Source organism: Mus caroli, chromosome 6 (assembly GCF_900094665.2).
Source record: "Mus caroli chromosome 6, CAROLI_EIJ_v1.1, whole genome shotgun sequence".
NCBI lineage: Eukaryota > Metazoa > Chordata > Mammalia > Rodentia > Muridae > Mus > Mus caroli.
Window position 1 is genome coordinate 89,322,313 of NC_034575.1, and position 9,905 is coordinate 89,332,217.

Below are 9,905 nucleotides of genomic sequence, written 5' to 3' on the forward strand. Positions count from 1 at the left end.
ATAAACTTGCTGGGTATAAAATCAGTCTATAAATCCTACAGTTCTGTGATAAACTAGAGATCAAAAATGAAAATTTAAGAAGATAGCATGAAAAATATGTAAGGATAAATCAACATAAGAGATAAAGATGTATGAATAACTTACAAAAATCTAATTAACAGTTATTAAGATTACTAAAATGCTCATGGATTAGAGGCNATCATAATGTTTAAAATACAACTTCTCTTCCAATGAAATCCCACCCTCTAATTTTTAGTTAGCTAGTTCCAATGTATGTAGAGATTTACAAAGGGCAAATAAGACACTGAGGCGAGAAGACATGCCTTACCAGATAGCAACACTAAGGTAGAGCTAACTGTGGGGCCGAAGTAGGCCAATGGGCCAGTGGAATGAATTCAACACAGAGGCTGTATTACTTTACATCATCTATTACCTTATATGTTGTATATATCACCCTGTAGAGTTATGGATGCTTACTGTTTGACTGAGGTAATGACAGCTGGATAGGAAAAGCACAGACGATGTGAATACAATAATGGGGCATCCTTACACACACAGAGCATCCAAAATCTGCAAATCCAAAGTCTGTTTGCCAAGTNTCAAAACCCAAAGCTTTCTGGAAGTTCTATAGCTCGCCACACAAGACTGACCATATTCCAGACAGAAGCAAAGCACTGGCACACAAGACAGTGTGTGTGCACTTTGACCATGGCCTGTCATGTGAGATGAGGTGTGTTAAAATGCACATGAAACATAAGGTATGCTAAATTGACCATGTACTATCACTGGGTCTTGTGTGTTGCATCACTGGGATCTACAGTACTTGACAAGTTTGGAAGGAAGGTTAAATCTGGCCTGTTGGTTCAAGAGGGTCTTAGTCCAACATAGCAGGAAATGTACGGCAGAGTTCACAGCAGCAGGATTGTTTGTCAGATACTACTGACACTATGGTCAAGCTGGAAAGTTCCAGAACTTTGAAGGCCCACTCCTAGTAACCTGCTTCAACAAGTCAGCCCCTGCTGAAGGAACCACATACCTCTAACTTGCTGCTTACTAAGGAAGACACGTTTAAAACAGCAGCCCGTGGGAGACACATCAGAGTCAAACGATAACATTCCATGTTTTCGATTTTTAAAGGAAATAAAAACACAGAACAAACCTGGGGGTGTGAGTGTAAAGATTTTGTTATAGGGATATTAACTATAACCTTGTCTTGTTGTGGGAGGAAAACCCAAGGCAATAGACCACTGCCTGCCATGTTACCAGAGTGTGAGTCAACTATATCACAACACACAGAGCCACAGAGCAGAACCCAGATTCTNGATTTGATNGAACCAAAGAGCATTCCTCTGCCTCTAAAGAGAGTCAAGATGCATAAGCAAGTGGGGGATGTTTACAATACATTATGCACAGATGTTTCTGTGCTTTAAAGTAACTAAGGAANACTTACGCATGGTGGATTCTATTTACGTGATGGTGTTATTGGTGGCTCTGGGTTTTGTTTTGTTTTGATCGTTTGTAGATTAATTCAGAGCAATGGGTATGGATAACTTTTGAAGGAAATGGAAAGAAGACAAACTATTTAATTGGAAACAATAGTGACAAAAGTGCCTAGAGATGTAAAAGTGGGACACGAGGCAGAGTTTAAAAAAGTAAATTTGGAAAACACCTGGAGTCCTCCCAATACCCACAAGTTCATCTGAGGATGGCTTTTCCCTGCCAGTGGCCACCCACCTGGCTGTGTTTGTCTCCAGCATTTGCAGCTCTGGCATTGAAAAATCAGATCCAGCTGTGGGCTTGGAGGTACACAAGGTGTGACACAGGGGCAAATGTGAGGGGCTCGCCTCAAAACAAAGTGTCCTTCACACTGTAGGTCAGACTAACCTGCTTGGAAAGTTACTAGGCAGTGAGAAACCTTGTCTCAAACAAACAAAAGAAAAAAAAATCAAGGTGAACAACTGAACAGCGTCTGAGGAACAGTGAGTGATTGACACGATTGCCTTCTTACTCCCACAAAAGTATGCCTGCACACACATGCCTGGGTGCTGTACACACAAACACACACGAGCACACACAGAGACAGACAGACAGAGACAGACAGATANACAATCTTGACTCTAGCTGGTGAAAAAATCCTCCAGCTATCCCAGAGAATAGACTGTTCCTCCCTCCAACCCCCTCTCTCTGGTTTTCTGTCTCTAACAGAGACCAAGAGAGGAAAAATGAAATGTACTTGACATGCGTTAGCAAAGAGGTGGGCATTCTGGTGACAAAGCATTGATCCTCTGCAAACAGTTTCAGGTGAAGTGGGCAGAAGATAGCAGCCCCAGGGCTTGAGCCTCCCTTCACAGTGGGCANCTGGCACAGGCAGACAACAAGCAGTGAGCCAGCAGAAGGAACCGCTTGGTCAGCACAGGTGCTTTCATCAGATGAAGTGGGGTCACCTTTTACACTCCTGTTAACTCCTTGGGTGGAATTACCCAACGGGTAAGCTATGTATGAGGGTTTTCACCATGTGATGGATCCTCTTGACCCTAGAGAGAGTGGCTTCACCTCTAGGCCAGCACTTCTAAAGGCAAAGCATGTCACAAATGTACAGAATTAACAGTGTACTTTATGGCACATAAGGAATGTAAGGCAATACAAAATAAAGGCAAAAAGTGGGAAGGGGTGTTTTCAGTAACTCTTCCCGTGTGTGAAGCAGGTAGGGGCTTCTTATACCTTCTATGTCTGGGATGATTTGCAGAGTATTGGCATTTTGGGGGACTACCACAGTTAATCCTCAGGATAAACAAAGCCTGAAGAGAGGACAGGATAGCTGGGTGGGAAAGGAGCTGGTGAGTCAACACAGGAAGTTTCAGTGGAGGCTTGTAATTAGAAAGAGAGACACTGGAAAGCAGGTGGGNTGACTCATAGTAGTCCCTGAATTTGGAGAGAGCTAATTTAAATAGAATATGTGTTGTTTCAGAACTGAGCAATACATATTGTGCCTTCCATAGAATGAAAATAGGATGGAGTTATGGTGGGACACTCTTACTGAACTCTGAAAACATCCTGCAGCAAATTGCTTCTGTGAAATCTTCCTGCTGTTTGGGATGTATGTTTTCCCTGATAACCTTCTTTGAAGATGTGATACCAAAAAAAAAAAAAAAGCCAAAAAATCCCTCCTCCCATCCATCAGATAGTATGGGAAAGCCACGGCCACTTTGTCTTACTAGTGGCAAGCCTGATAAAGCTGAAACAAAAAGAGTATGGGGGCTCTCATCAAACTGGCTGAATTCCCTGCCCCTGCAAAAATGACCTTACAGAANTCTGGGGCAGTCTGAAGTTCCAGCTGTTAGCATTCGGCCAGGGAATAAAATGTTCCTTCCTTTTCTGTATATTTTCTTTACCAGANGAAAGAAAATAAAGGGTTCAAAGAAATGCACAGAAATCTNTAGAAAACCTTAAACGTGGCATCTCCACGACTTTGCAAAATCAAGACTGGAGATGTTTTTATGTGCACTTTCCCATGCTTATTGATTTGGACCTGGGAGTCTATGGTACTGCGCTGATTTTCAGTATGCAAAATGAAAAATAACTGTTCTGTCTAAGGGGCNCTCCTGTTGATTAAACTGCAGTGAGGACTAAGCTGATTAAAGGCACAGGGTAAAGCACTGCTGAGCCTCTCTCACTTTTGTCCCAGGTATCCTTCTATAGCACAGAAACGGAAACTTCAGCCAGAAGAGAGGAATTCAGTGACTCCATGCCAACAGAAACAGAGCTCTGCATTTGTTTCCTGAGCCTACTTGCACTTGGAAGGTTTCTTTCCTCACAAGAAACATGTGTTACAGGATATAAAAGTGGCTTTCAGTTTGGGGTTAGAACCCGAGACAGAAAGACAACGGAGAAAAATTTCAGCTCAGCCTTTCTAGATTGGAAATGATGCATGAAGTTTGCTGTTTCTCCAAGATTTCAGAACAGGTATGACATGGTGCTTAATTTAATCACCCAGTGAATCACCTTTTCTCTGTGAGATGTTAACACTGATGTAAGATGTTTCCATGTGAGGAACAAGAAAGACTTTAGACACAGAAAAGCTTCAAGGATTGGTAAATAGAATAGTGTGGTCTGCACCCCACTAATTTTTCTTGCCATCCCTGAGAGGTCCTATGGGCTGTAGCAATGCATCATTTAGATAGCCCCTTCAGCTGGTTCATGGAAAAACTAACAAAAATTGATGCTGTTATCTGAGGTTTTCTTGTGTGATTCGTCTAGCTCTTTACATTCATTATGGGTTTTGCCCTTCTTTAATAAAATGGCCTGATATTGCCTTCAGATGTTGCAGAAAACTTTTTGGCTGGCTGGAAAAAATATTAGAAATAAATAAGTTCATTGCAAGGACATCCAGACTGTCCATTTGAATGAACGTACTGTGCCAGGCAGGTTGTGTAGGCTTTCTCTCCCCAAGCTGAACAGCACTAATGACTTTCTAAAAAGTACGTCCTAACTTGTATCCACAAAGGTTATATGCGAGGCTCATCTTCCAAAGCCCGGGAATAAGGATAGGAGTGGGCAACTAGATCCCACCCCTTACCGGAATTTAGCCTCTAGCAGGAAGACAGACATCAAGTTAGAAATCAGCAAGGAGGCTTGAGGAGCATATGGAGAGAATTGACCATGCTAACCTAGGCATTTAGAAACTCCAGTCCATGAAGAAGCAGAGACTGCTAAAAGAAGCTCGAGACACTCCCAAGCCAAGAAGAGGCACACTCTATAGATCACCAGAAATGGCAGAGAAAGGCAATTTCACTNTGTTGTTCAGATTTCAGTCTCTGTGCATGCTGCCTTGGTTTCTAGGCCTGCTCTCTGCACATTTAAAACTGTCTTCATTTCCTCTGTGATGCTTTTGGGAAAACAATATAAAAATGAGAACTACTCTTTGTTGAACATGGTGTGCCAAATCCACCAGACCTTTACAGAACCCTAACTTCTGTCCGTCCTTGAAGACAAAAGGTTCGGATCACTTACTCGGATGATCAGTGAGCTAACATTGGATTCAGAACAAGACAGGAGATGCTCAAATGGCAGATTCCCAGTGCTTCACGGAGGTTTCTCCCCTCATGATCTATAAAATATTTCATCAAGATGACCAGTAGAGGGATATTTCAATTAAAAGCACTGCCAAAAAGTAATGAAACAATTATGAATTAATTAATAATTGGCCCAGGCCCTTCCAGCTGTTTTAAGTTGGACTCTCAGAGGATATAGAGCTGGGAACTTGAATTTTAACAAGTAACCCAAGTGCATCCCATGTATGAGACTTTCTAAACTTCAGCTAACTTCCAGGCACTGGTGAGAAAAAATGGAGCGGCCAGAAACGAAGCCTGCTGCTCATGCAGTCTCAGTGTCTCAGCCACACTCTCAGGCTGTTCATCTCACCTTCGGATGAAACACTACATGGCAAAGTGCTCATGATTTCCAAACTGCAGATCATTTAGCCTCCCACTCAGGCAAACGCTCTAGGCAGGGCTCAGGAGAGTTGCTGGCTCAAGCTTCAGCCAAGCTGTGAAAAGTGAGGCTTTTCCAGAGGAAGTAAGATAAGGCAGAACTTAGAAAAACAAACATCCTGAGGCCGGTGTGCCAAGGGCCACTGGCAAAATCTATAGTCCAACGCTAAGTGAGTTAAACAAACATATTACCGGGCCATCCAGGAAACTTGAAGCAGATGCTGGAAGTAGGGTGTGTGTTTTCAACCCGGGGAGAAATATCCTGAGGAGTGATGATGATACGGAACGAGGCACAGAGTGTGCAGAGTCANGACAAAGTGAATCGCCAGCAGGCAGTGTACCTGCGGTGGGCAGGCAGTGTTCCAGTCCTGTGGTTCAGAGCCAATTTAGGCCAGGAAGGCGAATTGTGTCCTACTGTTGGAGCTGTTAGGGTCTGGGCTAAGGCAGCCTTAACAAGCTAGGCTTAGGCTAACACTTGGGAGCTTTGGAATGCTAAATTGGTGGGGTACTGCCTGCTCACCCATTACTTCATGTGAAATAACTGTTCTGATTCAAAATAGGGATGAGAGCAGTGTTCTACAAACATCCTCAGCAATGCCCCAGATCCTCTTCTGATACGAATTTGTGTTTTGGAGGAAACTCGAAATACCAATGTCTGGTAAAAAAATAAATAAATAAATGATGAGCTGTGTTGGCGCTCTACACAACTTCACCTGGTGAAGTAGTGTCCAGTAGTGTGCTTAGCAATTCNTCAGCACGGAAGACACAGTGGCCCAGCAGTTTGCTGGTTTTTGAATAATAACAGCATAGATTCCCATTCGTTATTTTGGTTTCCAGAAGATGCTAAGACTGAGCATGGTGGCACATACCTATAATTCAGCAATTGGACGTAGGTACATCATGAATTCCAGGCCAACCTGGCCTACAGAGTGAGATCTTGTCTCACTAGGGAAATACTGAGGGAGGTAGAAATGGATGGATGGATGGATGGATGGATGGATGGATGGATGGATGGATACTTTAGGCCTTTCCCCTGGGAACTCAGTTTTTGGTAATATTCTAGCATTGCTGGATCTGGCTTTACAGCAGTTGGGGCAGGTTTCTCCCAGTTGTCTGTGTGGGCTCGTGTCAGAGTTGGAGGCATTCTCTGACATGGTCTCCCCTGGAGCTCTCTCTTTCTCCTACTCATTCCCTTTCACATGATGACATTTAATTAGCCATCTTTTTTTGCTTGCTTTTAATTAAGGAAACACTGTTTGCACTCTTCTTAGAATCATTCACTGAATGCCATCTAGACTCTTGACATTTATTTAGGAAATAGCATTTTTGTAGAGTTTTTATAGCATGAATATTAGATGATGAGGATAATTCAAAACCCTCCATAGAAACAGGCCCCTACTCCCTTCTGCATTTTATAGAGCAGTGAGGTCAGCCTTGAAATCTCAGCTGCACTTCGGATTTATAGTAGCAGCAATGAGTTGGAAAATGTTGGTGTATTTTAAGCTAGCCACCCAAACTTTGGCTATGTCTTGAGAAATGGTATATAGCTTCTCAGCCAAAATAGCTGCAGGGGAGGGGCTGGGGTGTTGTTCCATGTACAACACTAGTTTAGCATAGGCCAGGTCCTGGATTTGATTCCTAGTGCCACCAAAAATAACTGTCCTTAGGAAGCGATTGCCTTTACTACCAGTGCTTTCTAAACATTATAGTTATCAAGGAATACCCAATTATTCTCTTAAGTAAGAAATTTGAGATCTCTTTGTGGGTTCCTGAAGGGTATTCTCTATGGGCTTGCGGGTGGGAGAAGAAAAATGAGGGGAAAGGAGGTGGATAAAGGAAGACAAAAGGCAGGAAGGATGGAAGGAAGAGAAGGAAGGAGGAGGGAGGGAGGTAGGGAGGGAGGGAGGGAGGGAGGGAGGGAGGGAGAGTGGTGGCAACTTCTTTTCTTTTTTTCTTTTTTGGGTTTTTCGAGACAGGGTTTCTCTGTGTAGCCCTGGCTGTCCTGGAACTCACTCTGTAGACCAGGCTGGCCTCGAATTCAGAAATCCGCCTGCCTTTGCCTCCCAAGTGCTGGGATTAAAGGCCTGCACCATCACTGCCCGGTGGCAACCTCTTTTCTTATTTCTTTTATTCCATTCAGATAATTTATTCTTTCTAGTCTACACACCCAGCCTCTTGGTTTTAATAAAAAGGATTTTTTTTTTCTGTAGGAAAACCCTCCTATTCCCCATAATACTGAGAGAGATGTGTTTGCTAGAGAGCTCTCACAACAAAACTTACCTGATTCATTCTTTCCAGGGCATCTCTTAAGATCAGCACAAGTCAAGGACATAGGCTCTAGAGCCTGTTGTTTGGCTCTAAGTTGTCCTGCCCCCATTTTCTGTAATCTTTGGGCAACTGTAACGCTCTTAAAGTGGTAAGCGCACCGTGTGTATGCAAAGACACATGGGCTCACATGGCTCCCAGGTCTCCAGAGTCGAGGGCAAAATTAACCTCAAGAAGGGAGAAAGTACAGCACTGGGCACAGGGAACAGTGACTGGAATGACTGCAGGAAGACTTAAACCTTCTAAAATTACATAGGCATATTCTCATCTAGATGTATCACATGCATTTAATGAGTATTAATGTAACATAATTGACATCTGATCTAATCTTAGCACGACCTCACATTTCTGGTCTCAGAAGCACCTACTGGGAGGAAGCTGCTCCTCCCAGCACACACCCATTCTTGTCACCTGAGTTCTTCCCTCTTGCATCTAGTATCTAGGGGCTAGTTTTTCAGCACTCTTCAGTTAAGTACTATTTTAAAGCAAACCTATAAATGCCGCACACCTACACTATATTCTAAACCCTGGAGCCTCTATTGCCTGAGCTCTCTGATGATATCAAACAAATTAATATTAAAGTGTTGGGAGAGTATTATATTGATAAAATAAGATGAATCTGCAACTCAGAAAATTTAAAAGTTTATCTTTGACCAGGGAGCTCTTGGGCTCCTTGGAATGGGACTTATACTAAGATTCTGGCTTTAAATTGGGTTNGAATCCCAACTCTACTCTAGACAGGGCATGAATAAGTCATTCCACCTTANGGAGTTTCAATGTTTCCCTTTTATGTTGAGATAATGGGTACTTCTCCACAATTACTTTCATGAAGCATAAAGTAATATTCTCCTAAGGTCTGGGCTAAAGACTGGAAATGTGATGACTATATGTGTACATGTAGGGATCAGGTGATGGAGTAGACATAGTGCCCAGCCACACCCACCCACTTCCAGAATTGTAAGATGGTGACAATGCTTGTGTCCGTGTGCATGTGGCCTGCATGCCTGGTCCTCAGAGCCCTAGCCATGACTCTCAGCCACCTTATCCTGTTCAGTGTGAACAGAACTAGACTCATAGAATTTTCCAGAAATCTTGCCTTTGTCAGTTTGAATCTAGTCATTGCCAGAGGGATGGTAAAAAAGTTCTCAGGGATGGTGGTCTGACAGTCAGAAATATGTGTGAGCTAAATGGAGTTNCCTGACATGGGGTTGGGAGGATATACTGGCACACAGTATTCCAGAAGATAATGCCAACATGGACAGACTTTACAGTAACCTGTATGCACCCATGAAAATCCTGGCTTCTCTAGATATAGTCGTTGCTGCAGCTGTTAGAGCCAATCAATATTGGCAGAGTAACCTTGCAGAGAGCTGTATCCAAAAACTATGCTGAGCTCTAGTCCTATGTAAACTGGAGGACTGTGGCAGTGCCTGCAGTAATGCAGAGTTCTGATAGCAAGGGCACCTTCTCAGGAACCAGATGCCACAGTCTCACATGATAAAACATTTCAGATTACTTCAGGAAACAGTACAGCAAAGGAATCCTCATCAGACTTTGNTTCTTCTGTATGCACTGAAGTCAAAGATCCCCATTGTGGTTCTCAATGGTGCCCCAGGATTCATCAACAAGTGTGGTGCTTGGAATGCCAGGACATTGGTAAAGGAACTTGGGAGAAGTGTTAGACATTGAGCTGTGGTTTCTTTCCAGCAAATTAGCCTGGCAGGTGCTACTGGTGGAATCCCATTCGGAGAAGTCTACATGGCATAAGACCTCTACCCAACCCTAGGGTCTATATCTTCTGTATATTCAAGAGCAAGAGGGGCCATAGGATGTCTTCATTTGACTATTTTTGTTATATTACCTGAAATTTGCTATGAGCCAACTGCAAAAATCATTTGTTGAGAGTGTTGGTCTTGTTGCCCTAGGATATGAAAAAATACTTGAAAATATTAAAAAAGAAAAGAACCAGGCATTGGTGGCGCATGCCTTTAATCCCAGCACTTGGGAAGCAGAGACAGGAGGATTTCTGAGTTCGAGGCCAGCCTGGTCTACAGAGTGAGTTCCAGGATCAGCCAGGGCTACACAGAGAAA

The 9,905-nt window shown here is 43.1% G+C and overlaps 1 long non-coding RNA gene across 2 annotated transcripts in view; it reads left to right on the top strand.

The window, feature by feature from the left end:
• Nucleotides 1-9,905, top strand: part of LOC115031311 — a 65,808-nt gene that overhangs the window by 30,160 nt on the left and 25,743 nt on the right. Inside the window, exons 1-2 of one of the 2 annotated variants that reach the window (XR_003836932.1) lie at nt 2,342-2,487; nt 3,686-3,963. This is a non-coding gene — a long non-coding RNA (uncharacterized LOC115031311). Of the gene's footprint in view, nt 1-2,341; nt 2,488-3,685; nt 3,964-9,905 lie in introns of those variants that run through there. The other variant, XR_003836931.1, reaches the window with a different exon arrangement.